This window comes from Hyposmocoma kahamanoa, unplaced genomic scaffold, assembly GCF_003589595.1.
Source record: "Hyposmocoma kahamanoa isolate Upper Pololo Valley unplaced genomic scaffold, ASM358959v1 181, whole genome shotgun sequence".
NCBI classification, from domain to species: domain Eukaryota; kingdom Metazoa; phylum Arthropoda; class Insecta; order Lepidoptera; family Cosmopterigidae; genus Hyposmocoma; species Hyposmocoma kahamanoa.
In genome coordinates this window covers 274,830-292,002 of record NW_020653712.1, presented here as the reverse complement: position 1 = coordinate 292,002, position 17,173 = coordinate 274,830, and the positions used below count along the sequence as shown (strand labels likewise).

The 17,173-nt window shown below is 36.9% G+C and overlaps 1 protein-coding gene across 4 annotated transcripts in view; it reads left to right on the top strand.

The window, feature by feature from the left end:
- LOC113226062 (coiled-coil domain-containing protein 186) overlaps positions 1 to 17,173 on the top strand; it is a 54,405-nt gene that overhangs the window by 8,764 nt on the left and 28,468 nt on the right. The gene's annotated exons all lie outside the window — the stretch shown is intronic.

The following is a 17,173-nucleotide window of genomic DNA, read 5'->3' as shown; positions in this document are numbered from 1 at the left end:
TTAACTTTAGTTACGTGGAGCACCCCAGCACCAAATAAAAAATTAATTAAAAATATCATAAACACAGCCTGGATAGTTGCCGCCAAGAGCATTTCAGGCATTTTTGGCGTCGTTAGTCCGGAACAATAAGGTAAGATCCTTCGCAGCAGAAATGCGTGATACGGGGCCTCCATCCTTTCCTCGCACAAAGATGCAGCCATTACGGACCCAGCAGTGTTTGTATCCGCATTCATTTGCACGTTCCTTCGCGGTACGAAATAACTGACGGTTTGCCGCTGTTAATCTCTCGTTAACGTACACCTGTCTCTCAGGGCCCTGCCCAGCAACATCCTTGCTGTTTAAAGTACGTCTTGATCTGGCCTCCTTTAGGAAGTCGTCTCGCAAAGCCTTTTTGGCAAATCGCACAACTAAAGGTCTTGGAAGACCATTGTCATTGTTAGCTCCAGGGCCACGACGAACTCCGACTCGGCTCGCCTCTTCTATGTCACTGGAACTCACGTTAACACCTATCTTTTTGGCGGCAACAAGGGCCAAGTGCACTGGTAGTTCCCCTTTGACCTCCTGAACACCCAGAATCTCGACCTCATTTTTTAAGGCTAGCTGCGACATTGAGGCTATGCGTTCCTCAAGAGCTTGCACCGTGATTTCCAAGTCAGTGTTTCTGCTCTCTAGCTTTCCCTGCTTAATTTCCATAGCATCGATCTTTTCCCGTGTTTCCAATAGACTGGAGGTAATATTGTCAAGGCGGGTGGAGAAATCGGCTCTGAAGCTGTCTAGAGCTAATCGCATAGCCCGTATTTCCCTTGCTAGTGCGGATAAGCTTTCGTCCACGAGCGGCAAAGGTGATTCAAGGGTCTTTGGGGTAGATTTTTTACGCATTGTAATGTTCTCTATTGAGGCCGGAGGAACTGAGCGGACTGGCGTAGAAGTGTCACCGGTTTTTCTTTTGTTTGCTCGACATTCCGGGCAAATCCAGATCTTAGCTTCACTAAATGAAAGACCGTCTGGCGCGACACAAGCCAGGTCGTAGACTTTAGCGCAGGTTGGAGCCGCGCACCCAATGAGATCTCCGTCAATCTCCTGACGACATCCTGCGCAGATCTGATTCCTCGGAGTAGTAGGCATTTTGGTGTTATTATTATTATTATTATTATTATTATTATTTTTATCTTCAGCTTATTTCTGTGTAATCCTAGTACTGGGTTCAACTCGTAGATTGCAGTAGGGTGACAGTTACCAAATCAGACTGTAGTGAGATCTATTAAATTGTGATCTGAAAGTTCTCTGTGTGAAACGGATCGTTTTTGTATGAACGCAGCCGTAGATCAAATATTTATGTTGGCAATACTAGTTACTTGACAGTACTGTTTACGCTCTTCAACCTCTCACACCCAATCAGCTGATCAGTATTTCGAGGTTAACTGTGATTTGCTGTTGTGGTGAGGTGTATTATTCAAAATACATAAAATAACTGATATTTTCGTCGTACCTTATTAAGATAGTGATGGAAATCCTGTATCTCCGACTTTGAAAACATTACTAGTTTTGTTTGTAAACATTACTAGTTCCGTCTTTGTTGGGTTTACCGGTAGTTCATATGCCCTGCACCATCTTTCCACAATCCGGAGTGCAGCGTGTGTAATGTCGCAGAGTACATTGGCATAATTTCCTGTTACCAGTATAGCTATGTCATCAGCATATCCTACTGTATAGAAATGTTCTTTGTTCAGTTTAATGATGAGGTCATTTACGACTATGTTCCACAGCAGAGACGACAGTACCCGTCCTTGATGGCATCCCTTCGCTACTATGGCCCATGGGGTCTTATTTGCTGTTGTTTTTATAGTTCTTAATTTTAGCATGTTGCTAATCCAGCTGATGAGCACTTCATCCACTTCGTGCCTCCTCAGTGCTGATTGTATGCTGGAGAAGTTGGTTTTATCTGTTGGCCTTTTTGAATATTAACAATCGCATCACGGGATTACTTGGTACCATATATTGATCAGCGTTAAAAATCAAAATAAGCGTCCGAATAAGCGGAGTACGAGTGCAACGACATTTCTTTGTACGAGATTGATTATCCATCTTGTACTGGTATAGTTTGCGAAAAAACTTTATTGAAAGTAAAATAAAACCGGTCATTGTTAATATTCTATCAGCCATCTTTATGAAAAATATTTTGGTATTTTAAATGTAACCCGTTGTTTTATAAAACACCTATGCATATTTAAACAAATAAGATGTTTGTAAGTAAATATAAGTTTTAATGACGAGTGACTTACGTCACAAAGCACATAAATATTAAATAAATATACAACCTCTTTAGTTCTATGTTTAAGACTTGAGACAACAGTACATAAAAAATGGAAAAGTAAAAAACACTAGTGCGAAAAATACCACGTTTTGAGCAACTGTATTAAGAAGGTATTTTATAATAATAATAATAATAAATCTTTAAAGTAAAGACGCCTACTTCTTCCGTAAGAGTGCCTTGAAGCTGTCAATGCGAGCCGCAGCAGCGTCTTGAAGGCGCTATAGTCTCGCTATAGTATAGTGAGCTTTGAGTATAGCTGACCCAGAGGGCACCTGCATACAGAGAAGCATATAATTATAAGAAGAAGAGGGTTTAGGGATAGTCAGAGGTTGAGAACTTGCACGTTTTCCAAGAGAGTAAACATTCTTCAACGTGCAAGTTTCATCACGACGTTTTCTTTAGCGACAAGTATTGTTTATTAAACATTCAAATGGACATAATTTAGAAATGAAAGTCATAAGTGTAAGGATTCTACGGCAATCAAACAACTTCGTCATCCATTATAGTCGATCTATTGATTATATAAAAAATTCAACCATTTTCTTACTGGTCTACCACCGCTCTTAGGAGTCAAAAATGTTTATTTTTTAATATTATTTCTCAAAATAATACAATGCCCTTGGTTTTCGGATCTATTGTTTTAAGGATCATTGTTTATGTCTCATTTCGGTTAATGTTCGATTCTTTAAAATGGTTATATCATCTCGGCACCTCATTTGGACAGAAACGGTGGCTATTCTTGATCTCCTTACTTAATCGATATATTTGGCTGACTTGATTAAGCTTTTAAAAACACGTGTGTAGAAAAATATTTTTCGTTATCTTGTCGATCTTCACGTGAAAAGAATTCCACTAATAATCTTCACTGTAGGAAGTCAATAACCATCAAACCTACAGATAAATGACACAAATCTAGTAGAGCACTGCTGCTTAATTGATTTTATCGAGCTCGATTGTAAATCGCTGAAGCCGCGGAAAGTGTCAAAAGAGAACGAGGAAGATATCATTTTTATTACGCGTTGGAATGAAAAATTTCGTACAAACGAAGGAGCAAATTCCAGAATGTTTTGCAAAGAAGGAATACGCAAGAAACGTTTAAATGAAGTTATAGCACTCGTATTATCCAACATACTATACGTAACTGGACGTCCTAAAAACAGCAGCCTAATTTATATACTATTGGCCACAGAATTAGATGCTCCATTTAGAAATTTGGAACTGGAGAGATATTCATTTATACATCGAAAATGCGAATACCAAAACTGTTTTTTGACCAATGAACAAGATTACCTGGACGATGTAACCGACTTTGACGTGGTCATGTTCAACGCAGTAGGTGTAAGAAGAAAACATGTCCACATACCCCCAAAAAGATCTCCCCACCAGAAATACGTTTTCTGCAGCCAAGAGTCCTCGACGAACTATCCGCTCACAACAGATTACGACGACTTTATTAATTGGACATGGACATATAAATTGAACTCTGATATAGTCTGTCCGTATATCGCTGTAAGGAATGCAAATGAAGATCTAATTGGTCCGAAGCCAGATATGACGTGGATGAAACCTAGCGAAATGAAGCCTACTAGTAAAACAGTTAAGCGCAAACTTCGGCATAAGAGAATTGCAGCGGCGTGGTTTGTGTCTCATTGTGGTGCGAGAAGTTTGAGGCTGGACTTTGTAAGACACCTGAATCGAGAATTGATGAAATACGGTCATAAAGTTGACGTTTACGGAGAGTGTGGAAATTTAACATGTCCGTTGCGGGAAATGGAAGAGTGCTACGCCTATATTGAAACTGACTATTACTTCTATCTCGCGTTTGAGAATTCATTCGCTGCCGATTATGTGTCTGAAAAATTGTTAACTGCCGTTGAACACTTTGCCGTTCCTATAGTTTTTGGGGGTGCGGATTATAGCAGGTACGTTTGCGCTTAATAAAGCGCTTCACGGTTTTACTAAGAGATCCCCCACACTAGCGTCTTTCAAGCGTTAGCGTCTTGCCAACGTACGCACAGCGTTGACACGACGTCCGCGCGGCGGCGTCGTCACGCCAGCTTAAAACAGACATACAGACATACAGGTTTCTTACCACGGTCTCGTCCTCTCTTTATCTGTGTCTGTTCAGTGCGCCAGAGAAACGCTCCTAGTCTCTCTTGCACGCTTTGTTAGATTATGCGAAAAAAGATGAGGTAATTTGTGTTATCTTTACAAGCTTGTTTTCTTCATTTTTGTTCTTGCCATGATAAATTTACTAAACTTAAAAATGACTGGATCCCAAGCAAAAATTCAGTAGTATAATATTAACTTTTCACTTGGGGATATATCACTAAACAGTTAAAAGAAAGGACTTGTGTTAGGATACCGATACCTCATGATTAACTTGTTACTGATTTCCTATGTTCATTTTAGATTCATGCCTCACGAATCATACATAGATGCCAGAAAATTCGGCCCAGAATTGTTGGCTAAAGAAATGGTGGACATAATAAACGACAAGCAAAGATATATTGACTACTTTCGATGGCATAGATATTACAGTTTGCATGACACTGATGAAAACCCTGAAACAGATGTATGGTGCATATTCTGCAAATATTTGAACGATAACCTTAAGTTGAACAAGACGACGACGTATCCCGAATTAGTGAGATGGTATAATGAACCAAGAGATTGGCCTCCGAGGCTTCGAAAGCAAAACAATGAACCTAACGTTCTTGTAAAATTTTTCGCAGATATATTTGATTATTTTGGTAATGTTTGAAGTTGTTTAGTAAAGTGTTGTTGTTGCTGTTTGCCTTTAATTTATCTAGTAATAAGAACGTCAACTGAGAACATGGCCGTTGATCGCGCGAACAAACAGAATAATTTTTCTCAAAGCTGTCTATAATTTTTCTCCTAGAAATAACTTATTTCTGACCGAACTTTAATGGAACTGGGCTGGACACGTCTGCCGCATGTCAAGCGAGCTGTGGGCAAAGACCACACAATCGATAGTAATACGTGGTAATAGTGCATTCACTTTCCAGGTATCAGTCACAGGTAATTACTCATAAGTGGATTGTTTAAGTGGCTGTGATAACAAGTTGCAAATAACAATCGACGACGGATCTAGTGAGTTACTTAGTTAATGGGGACAGGAATCCTTTGCTAAATTGTTGCTTGAAAACGCTTCTTTTGGTAAGTACTTACCTGCGCTTTTGATCGAACAACAATTCATTTATACTCTCCGTAAAGAGATCACTATTGCTATATGGAATGCTCGAAGTGGACCCAACGTAAGCATAGCCGTCGACAACGGAACGGAACATGGAAGGCCCAGAAGAAGATAGCGTGACGGGCTTGATGTCACATGAGATCTTGACCTATAGCGGCGTCAAATTTCGATGAGTTTAGAAAGGAAGTGACGTCTTGCAGTAGGATAGTAACGGCTGAAAAATGAAAATGTGTTGTTTCTACACTGCGTAAGCATAGCCGTCGTTTACGATTTTGGTATAGTCAGTAGACAAGTGAAACGTCTAACGATCTACGTCTGTTTGCGAATTTTAAGCCTGCTAATGCTTCCACCCTTCAAAGGCTTTCTCTTTACCTGTCTATAGACAGCAGTATCCGTCGTAACGACACGTCACATTGTAGCTTTAGGAAACTATTGTATGTGTGATGTCGGTTATTTCATCAGATATGTTGAGTGTATACGTTATTATTATTATTATTATTAAAGATATGGCTGTCGCATGTAGAAATTATATTGTGATTATTTCAAAACGCGGTCTTTGGTTTCTAGGCCGATGATTACAACCACAACACGAAACAGCTCGTATGTTTTATGGTATCTCCACCATGGAGCGGCATTGCTTTTCTACCGTGTCACTTATAATGCAATTTAGTTTTTTTACCTATTATTAATATTAATTTTGAAGACATGTGTAAGTGACTTAAAAACTTAACACTACACTAGAACAATTCTACGACAAAATAAGACTCACCGAAATTAGAGGTGCGTGAGTTTAAGAACTACATGTATTTAAGAACTACATACATTTAAGACTACATACATTTAAGACTACATACATTTAAGAACTACATACATTGGTATCACAAATAAAAATGCGTCTGTCAGCGATCATGTGAAGCATCTATTTACATATTATTACTGAAATAATTGTATAAATCAGACATAAAGTTTAGAACGACACTTGGTTCTTCGACTATCGGTTTTGGAGGCTCAGTGGGCCAGTCGCAACGTTCGTTATACCATTTTGTAATGTCCTCGTATGTAGTCGTATTAGATTGAAGATTCTCATTGCAATAAGCGCAGAATTTGCAAATGACATCACTATCCGGCTTTTCGTTGCAGTCGTGTAAACTGTAATACCTGTGAAATCTGAAGAAATCATAGTACCTCGTCTTGTTCTTGATGATATCGGCCATCTCTTTGGCTAGCTTTTCTGGTCCTAACACGAATGCGTTGAGGTAAGATCCATCGGGCATGAATCTAAAACAATGAAACAAATGCTACAATACCGTAGTTTACAGTAAGAACACTGCGTGATATCAATTCTGTAGTGTATTTTAGGTCCGTCCAAGATTCTCAGCAACTTTAATTTAGTAGCAGCTCCCTGTGAAAGAGTTCGTCCAGGGAAGTACTGTCATTTTACCTATTTCTGCCGTCAAGGAACAATGTGAACATTATTGCGTAGCAGCTTTCAAGGGTAAGGTTGCTCGTCAAATTATTGACACATGAGACTTGTCAACTTATGTCTCAGGGTGACGGGTGCAGTGGCAGCCCTCGGATCTTTGCAATTTAAAGATGTGAGTGGCACTACAACTGCTACGGACAGGCGTATCGCTTACCACCAGACACGCGACTTGTTCATCCCATCACTTGATATCTGAAAAAAGACTTCCCGGAAATAATGTTTCAGAAAAAAATTTGTCCAACTGTAATATTACCTGTTGTAATTCGCACCCCCAAAAACGATTGGTACAGCATAGTGTTCCACTGCAGTTAAAAGTTTCTCCGTCACATAATCAACAGCAAATGAATTCTCAAACGACAAATAGAAATAATAATCATTTTCTAACAAAGCGTAGCATTCTTCAATAAATCCCATAGGACAGGTCAAATTTCCACATTTACCATAAATATCAACTCTATGACCATACTTTTTAAGATGTATAATCAATTTGTCAACAAATTCTTGCCTCGTGCTTTTTGCATTGCAATGCGACACAAACCAGGCGGCTGCATATTTCTTATTACGCAGTTTACGTTTGATACTGTTTGTTATGGGCTTCATTTCGTCCGGTCTCAGCCAATCTACATTTGTTCCTGGCCCAACCATTTCGCCTTTAGTATTTCTTACTACTAAATATGGAGCTGGTATGTCCGAGTCAAATTTGTACGTATATGTCCAGTTGAAAAATCCATTGTAATCTACACTTAATGGATAGTTGGACGCAGATTCTTGACTGCAGAATACATACTTCTGTTTTGGAGATCGCCTAGCTGGCATGACGACCTCCTCCCTCCTGATACCTACGGAGTTGAATAAGACTACGTCGAAATCTGTAACGTCATCTAGAAGGTCAGGTGTCGTCGATATGAAGCAATTTTGATATTTGCACTTTCGGTCTTTGACGGATATCAACTCTGGGTATAATTTTTCAAATGGAGCTTGAATATCTGTTGCCATTAGCACATAGATAAGGCTTTTGTTCTTTTTTATCCCGGCTACATACAATATATTGAAGAACATAAGTACTATAAACATTATCAGATGTTTCTAACCTACAAGTTTACTCTTCTAAAATGGTGAAATTTATTTTTAATTAAATTTAGTTTATCTTAAATTCTTTCTATGTTTAGTAGTATCCCCTTTCTTGCTTCAATCTCTTTTTTGTTGTGTGATGATGTTGTATTTTGTAAAATGACCTATTATTACCAGTGAATCTTTCCGACAGTTTGTTTCTCCTTGGCAAGATTTTATTTTATTATCAGTGAATCTTTCCGAGATTTTGTTTCTTCATTCCAAGATTTTATTTTGTTATCAGTAAATATTTCCGAGATTTTGTTTCTTCATTCCGAGATTTTATTTCATTATCAGTCAACCTTTCCAAGAGCTTGTTTTTTTCATTCCGTTACTTGCTTTCAGTTCCCTTTATTTCTAGGAACATTATTTTTGTACAAGTCTTTGAAAGTTTTACAATGCAAAATAAAATTATTGTCTTTTATTGGGATTCATAAAGTAGTATTACTCCACTTCTGCCGTGGAAATGATTTAAACGCACTATAGTCCGAATCAATCGCGTAATTGATTTATTAAATCTGATAGGATCAAAATCTACTGTTCAGACGTACACGAAGCCTTGTGAGTTGGCGGAAGTGGGACATCTAAGGAAATAGAAAAATTATAAAATAAACAGGAAACAATAGTGACGGAAACAATGGACGACACACCAGCTTGATAAATATTATTAAAAAAATGGCTGATACTACGCAGGGCTATTTGTAAATTACTAACAACCTCACAGGACCTAATCTCGTACTATATTACTAACATCATAAACGTCAAGTTTGGAACCTGTAATTCACAGAACAATAAATACATAGAAGTGCTTAGTTTGAGTGGTACGTGTGCCAACAGTACGCAAAGTTTCAGATACTTAAGCTCAGTGCGCCATTTTGCGCTTTGTAAGTGATAGTCGTGTCAATTATCTTGCGCAAAACCTCGGAAATCGTAGAAAAATACCTTATTTTGCTACTTTGGAGTACAAAAATTATATTCACACTTGTAATTTTATCTATGGTGACGTTCTATATCATCGCTAAGTCTTATTCTATTTAATTTAATAAATTTAAAATTTTCTGTTTATCGTTATGTTTATTTATTTGATTTTCGAAAGTAAACATTATACTGCTGCAATATCGCTTCTTTTTTGGAGAACGAAGTAAACATGTCGAATTTGTCATCGTTCAGCTATTGACCGTTAGATGGCAGCACAATGATTGAAATTTTAACGTACATGCAAAACTTGCAATAATATGCATTGAATTTTCAACGATATGCTAGCCAACCGGGTAAAGTTTAAATTATATTAAGTCCAGAATTTGTCATTTATTTTTAAATTCGAAACTACGACCAATCATTATCAAGAGGCATAGTGTTTCAAATTACGAATGATTCGGTTTTGGCGACAGCGGTTTTCCTCTTTCGTGCTGTAATTCGTGATAACCATTTAGTAATCTATATTGTTAATTTAATTGTTACTTTATGTCTATTTCTTATTTATTTCAATAAAAACCTGGTCAGTTTATTATTTCACTTTGTTTTTGTTACAGTAGAACATTTACTATGTGGGAACCATCGAGTAAGAACGAATATTATGGTCATTAATTCTAAAATCGGATGACTAGATCTTAAGATTGTCTCAAATGAACAAAGTTTTAGGGTTAAGGGTCGTCAAGGAGAGTTATTAACAATGATTTTCAACGTGGAAAGCAGTTTATTATTAACTCCAAATAGTTATAGATTGCACACAAGTTATACGGACGATGATAAGGGATAACGAGGGAGCCATTATCACGATGAAAATTAATTTCGAATTCCACAAATTCCATAACATCGGTGTCCTTTGCGTGTCTTTCAAATAATGGCTTAGTTTTCTTGATGTTTTAAAAGTGTAGGCATATATAAAAAAAAGTTTAGTTCTCCGTATAAAGTTGACAAAGGTCTTAAATAACACATAGCTTGCATAGACTTGCTCACCCAGCATCAGAATTTAGATATATTCTTTGACAAACAGTATGTTCTCCGGTGCGGGATACTTCTGTTCGTGATCTACCTTTCGAGCATTGGTGTCCTGTAGAGTACATAGCATACTGTGCGCAGTGTTTTTCAATTTATATAAAAAAAATTGTATTTATTTCTCAAATTTTATACATATCGTAGATGAGGTTTCTCCGGTAAGCTTTATGCTTATATTGTCAAAGCCTCGCAATTTCCTTGAGTTAACATTGAGAACTTGTAGCGAATCAATGGGTTAGTTATAGTAATTGCTTATATCAAAGAATGTTTGGTGTTTAGTAAATGTTTACATATATATTCCCGCAATACATATGTGTATAAATTTGTGTGAGTGTGGAAGTGTTGTGTTGCGTATGCGTGAGTGTGCGAGCATTTAATTATGTAATATCATTTTTCTTAATTTCATTTTTGTATTTTTTAATTTAATCAGATTGACTTGTAAACGTTTTGGTAATGTAAATAGTGTAAGCTTTCAAGTATTTTAGATAAATAAATAAATAGGTCCGTATTATAATGATACCATGTAAGGGCATAGCAATGAAAGGCAGTATATTTTCTAGATAATAATACGCTGTACGATCTCTGTAGTGCCGGCCTTACTTAGGGTCAAGTCACATTGAGTGGGCAGCGGCCGGAGGAGCAGCAGTAGCAGTTTTTTTGTAGCAGCTTATAGGACAGATGATTGGAAGATGCTCCACCGACAAGACTACAAACTCTTGAATTTGATGACGATAATTATTATTCATACTTACATATTTGTAATTTGTTGATAATTTTGTCTAATTAAGAATGTGTAACTTAATATCGTTGGTGTTTTATGGAAAGGGCCGAAGCGACATTGCTCTTTTGTAGCAGTGGTGCTACTTGTGAAAGAGTTCGCTCAAGGTAGTACTGCCACCTTATCTATTTCTACCGCCAATCAGTAATGTCAGCATTACTGTGTTCCGGTTTTGAAGGGTAAGGGTGCTGGTGAAATTACAGTCACATGGGACTTGTCAAATTATGTCTCAGGGTGACGGGCGCAGTGGCAGTGCTCCTCAGATCTTTGCGATTGGATATGCGTGTAGCTCACCATTTACTTGATATTATATAAAAAAAGCATTTTTGGTGTAAAGTGTTACTTAGCATTTTGAATCTTATCTGCTAAAGAAAAAATTCAAGTTGATCCGAAGTTATAGAATAACACAAAAAAATAAAACAAAAATAAATATAATTTGAAACGACGTATAAGCTCCTTAGTTTTCCAACTCTATAGTTACAAATCTAACCTTTATTGCAATATCGTCAGGTTGCAATATTCATTGTTGAATAAGTAAAAACACATTAGATATTGACAAACGCGTCGTCTATTTTTGTTTTTTTTTTGCATTTAAGACAGGCACAAGAATACTGTTTCAATTAAACAGCTATGTACCGTTTCCCAGCGTGATGATAAAATGTATAGAACTTTTGGGTTACCATTGTTCCACGTGGAATTACTGGGAATAAACGAATTATGTAACAAATTTTCAAAACGGTTCTGTTTTTGGTTTGACGGTTCTGGTTTTTGTTTAATTGAGCAGTATATAGAAAAGGGTAGCTAACCCTTGACACTTTGCTTTTGTGGCTATCACAGAGATATTTATTTACATTTGTATTTATTATTTACATGGCCACCTATTTACATAGTGGTTTTTAAATAATTTCGCAAATATTCACATTTCTAGGTTCTTTGTCATTAATTTGTAGAATTTCAGTTGAAATACTATGTAGATTTAAAATATAATATTTCTTTTTTTGTCTTTAAACCCAAATTTTCTGAATGGCAAAGGGCACTGGCAAACTCCCATATAATTTTTTGTTGACAATTTGTATGCGTCTGCTTATGAAAAATATGTGAAAATATAGAATTGAAGTTCCTTGGGTTTACTATTCTGAGAAATCAGTAACTAAAGATATTCCAGTTTGAAGTTTTGGAGGTTTTGTGTTACGTAATTGAATAAAATATATTCGTTGTATTCTTATATCAAAATAAATTCCAAAAGCCTTAAACAGAGTTAATAGAAGCTGAATGGTGCTGTTTGTGGTGAGTTTGTGACGTGACGAAAGTTTACAGGAAATTATTATTTTGTGTACTGGTCAAAAGGCATGAAGTTAAGCCATAACAAAAAAACTGAGTTAATTAATAACATACCACAGACTATTGCACTGGTAACTCGATTGAGTCGAGACTATTGACTGGAACCTGATTTTAGGAACTTTTTGTCAGTTTTACCATTTTCTTGCGTGGCATTTTGGAGAAGAAATTATCGATCTTATTTTTGATGTCAAGTGAACTAAATGTGGACCATATACATACGTAGGTACTGAAATTCCTTTTTGGGCAGCTAGATATCTCCCAACGTTAAGAAACTGATAGTGCGGTTACATACTAATTATAGTCGTCACCAAATAAGAAGCCAAATTTGACAGCTAAAAAAGGCGATAGTATGTAACTTTGAATCAACGAAACAATAAGCAAACAATTATTAGCATTATTAGCAAAATAAAATGCAATTTTGAGTTACCCCGAAACGTCCCGAAAACAGTTACGTCCTCAAGCTTTTTTTTTTAAATAATAGTGTTGTAAGCAAATAATCGCCGAATTTCACAGAGTCACTTCGATTTCTCGGAAAAAATATTTAAAAAAAAATATTTGAAAAAATTATGAACATTATTTAAGATTGTTTGTTGTTGACATTGACAACTTGTAGCTTATTGCTAGCCGAATAATTGAAAACTTGTGAAATCCTTGGTTTCTTGGTAATTTAATCTTTTTATGTAGTTGTTTTATCGATGAACATACTTATTTACACTAAATTCTTGTAATAAACCATTTATGAATATTATAAAATAAAAATTAAAAGAATTGGATACAATTCATCGGAATGTGGGACAATTTTACCAAAATAAGAGGAATTGCTACAAATGAATTGCTTTTAACAGAATTGTACGATTTGGCGTTTTAGGCCCCCAGAACAAAAATTAATCGAAAAATAATCTAAACAATCACAAACTTCAAATTTTGAATCGATTTCTCGTGAAAATTGTATAATGTGATTACCGCTCTGATTAGTCCACATGCCTATTCGCGTTACGATGACAAGTGTCAAATTTGGCCTCCTATTTGGTGACGACTAAAGTCATTAGATTTTCTTTTAAATATGATTTTATTTCCAGACTTAGATAGGCTGTTATTACAATTTGAAAAACCTAATGAATTTATTTTATTCAAACTTGTAATTAAGACATTTGAAGACTCTAACGAATTCTTTTAACTATGATTTTGCCATTGTTCTTTCAACTTTTCGTCGTCCTGACCATAAAGTAAAATTTTTGCAAAAAAATTCTGTTTCGTTTTTTCCACCTGCATACTAGAATAAGCTGATGTAGTTGTTAGGGTATGAGCTAGCATTGGCATAATCAATTAGTGAAGTAGTCGTAAATATCCGTAAAAAATTTCACAAATAAATTTATTTCTTCTGGTGGTTCAAAGCGTACGTCAAAGTGCCAGTTTCTTGGTTCGTTATACCATCTGACAATATCTGGATATTCAGTTGTGACGTTTAATTTAAGGTTCTTGTTAAGAAATTCGCAAAATCTACAGAAAACGTCCGTCTCTGGACTTTCGTCGCTGTCGTGAACGCTATAATATCTACGCCATTTGAAGTAATCGTAATATCTCGTTTTGTTATTGATGATGTTGTACATTTCTCTGGCCAATTCCCATGGTTCGAAATTGTTTGCGTTTATGTATGATCCCTCGGGCAAGAATCTGGAAAAAATTAAAATTTGGGGTTATTTTTCATGACGAATAATCCTCTTAACTTTTGGATGGACAATGGACTCCATATCTTGTTATAGACTTTGGTCATAGTTTTGTGTAAACCCGAAAGTCGAAAGTCTTATGGTGGTATCGATGGTCTTTAGAATCATCAGCGTAAATTTCAGAGCTGAGCATGTGGAACTAGTAGTAGTAGTAGACTTGCTAGCCGCAAGAAAACTCTCACCGCTAGAGAACATACTGGGAGCTTAAAAGCATTTCGTACGCAAACCCCATCGAAAATATAACTATATCAACTGCAACTATTATGGGTAGGCGTGTCGTTTACCACCAGGATCACGACTTGTTCGTCCTTTCACAGAAAAAAGGGTAAACATCGGATACCAAGGTCAACTCCAAAACATTGTTTCTCCAAAGCTTCTCAGAAACTCGTTTTGATCTTAGGGTCAGAAACTCGGAATACTACTCTAAACAGCTTTCGGTAAAGTCATAATTGCCTTGATGTTTTGCAACCTCCGACAGTTTATGGCACTAGCAGAAGACCAGTTAAACATACTTGTTGTAATCGGCTCCTCCTAAAACCACTGGTACGGCAAAGTGTTCTACGGCATGTAACAATTTCTCGGTCACATAATCCACACAAAAAGAGTTTTCAAACGCTAAATAGAAATAATAATCAGTTTCTACCAACGCGTAGCACTCTTGAATCCAGCCCATTGGACAGGACAGGTTTCCACAAGTACCGTAGATGTCCACTTTGTGACCAAATCGAGCTAAGTATTCATTTAGCTTTTTAACATAATTCATTCTCATGCTCTGTGCATCACAATGTGATACAAACCACGCGGCGGCAATTTGTTTATGTTGAAGTTTACGTATGATCTGTATACTTGTGGGCTTCATATCCTGAGCTTTTTTCCAATGAATTTCTGGCCCGGGTCCGATTAATTTTCCACCTTTCGTCCTTACAGCTATATACGGAGCAATTATATCTGAATTTAACTTGTATGTCCATGTCCAATTGAAAAATCCATCATATGCTGATGTGATTGGATAGTTTCCCGAAGCTTCTAAACTGTAGAGAACGTATTTCTGTTTCAAAGAACGACTGCCTGGGTGATTGACCTCGTGCTGATTCAACATATGTCTTCGTATACTTGGAGCGTTATACACAACTACGTCAAAATCGGTGACATCCTCAAAGTAATAAGGGGTATCTGACAAGAAGCAATTTTGGTAACCACATTTCCGATCTATAAAAGGTCTTAGCTCCATCGGTATTTCCTGGTAAGGATCATCCAGTCCCGTTGCCAATAGTATGTAAATTAGGCTTCTGTTTTTAGGATTACCGTTTACAAATAAAATATCAAGCACTATTAGTGTTAGAAAATTCTTCAGACAGATGCAAGAACCTATTGTTTTTTTATCAAACATCTTATCGCTCACTTGTCGCTTCTTCTGAAATATAGAAGTTTTTCTTACGTCTACACCTTTTGAAAGCTTTTCAGTCGATTTATTTGAAAATAGAACTCTAATAACTAAGGATTTGAACATCAACTAAATTATGAAATTCATGTGATTTCTGGTCGAGCTGCAGAGAAGGCACGTTGTCACCCGACGAATTACCGAAAACAATAACAAAAGTTTATACAATCCGATGAAAGGTGTAAATAAAAAAACAATCGTGGATTGTAGAACAATGAACTTAAGATCATTGTGTTGTGGATCTGAAAAATAATCACAAGTATCCTGAAATTGACCCATTAAAAAAATCCAAGTAAGGAATACAGACAGTAGACATGAAAATGAATCTATTTTTACGGAATTAAAATTGCATGTATTTGGCTTTTCAAACAAACCTATTCTTTCCGAGACCAAAGGACATGTAAAGAGCCGAAACGTAGGTTTATTTGAAAAACCATTTTAGATCTGAAAAAATAATCTCATTTCCAATGTGCAGCAATCGCAAAACCCGCAAAAGAAAAAACAATGTTTGTACAATTATATATCCTTCTCACATTTATCCGTGTGTAGCCGTGGTAGGCTATGGCGTGTTTACACCGGGTCGTGCCGCCTTCGGCAGACTACATCGCCTTGCCAAAAGGGCGATGTAGTCTATTCGCCGTCATCACCGAGTCGTCTGCTGCCTTCGCTCACAAAGGTCTTATCGAGGTGGGGCTTGGCTGCGGACCGGACACGTTGAAACTTATTTGGTCGACTGTCGCCTGCCGAAGGCGACCGTTTTGCCCATAGCGATTACACCTAGTCGCTTCAGTCCACTTCAGCTGCGAACTACGATCGCTAGACGACCTGGTCCTCAATTCTGCAAATTTTTTTTGAAACCAACCAAACCAACCAACCAACTAGTCATTCTAATTCCACTGAGATTCCATTGAGATAACGTTGCAATTATGATAGTATTTGCTATTCTGTTAAAATCTAGTTGCAATGGCAGTAGAGTCTCAATGGCATGGCAGTTATGGCATATGCATTCATTCAATTACTAACAATCGATGTTGCTTTACTGAAACTATCATGGGAATTACAATGCATATCTTAGTTTTTATCTCATTTAGTCAACAATTTAGTCTTCAAGTTAAAACTAGAAAAAAGTAGATGTCATCGACGTGCGGTTGAAAAGCAGAATTCCAAAAAATTGCAATGGCAGGTGATAGTATCTCGATGGCTATCCACTGACAAGCTACTCTTAACTTTTTGCAGAATGCCAAACGTACAAAAACCTGCCATTAACAAACTAATGACGGACTTTAAAATTAGCAGAATTGGGGCCCTGGTGTAAATGCGCCGTAATGGTTTGACCTAACCGCTCAAGGGCCGCGAATTCGAATCCGGGTTTGCACCTCTGAGTTTTTCGGAATTTATTTGCGAAACTTCATTTCAAATTTACCATGAGCTAGTCGGTGGAGGAAAATGTCGTGAAGAAACATTCACACATCTGCAAAGCAATGTGTGTAAAGATCCCATCTGTAGTGGGCTCCCCAAGAAGCACACTCATACCAATGGAGCTTCATACCAATTTACCTGTTCTAGATAATGGCTTCATGAAGGTTTTTTTTTATCAGTAGAAACAGAGTTAATAGGTTTTCTAGGTCCCTCTTAAAAGCTACTGGAATAGTCATTCATATCACCTTATTGCGATGTGAATGACTACTATTATTAATATTATTTAGTAGCAGTTCGAGCTCCTTGTGAAAGAGTTCATCCAGGAAAGTACTGCCACTTTACCTA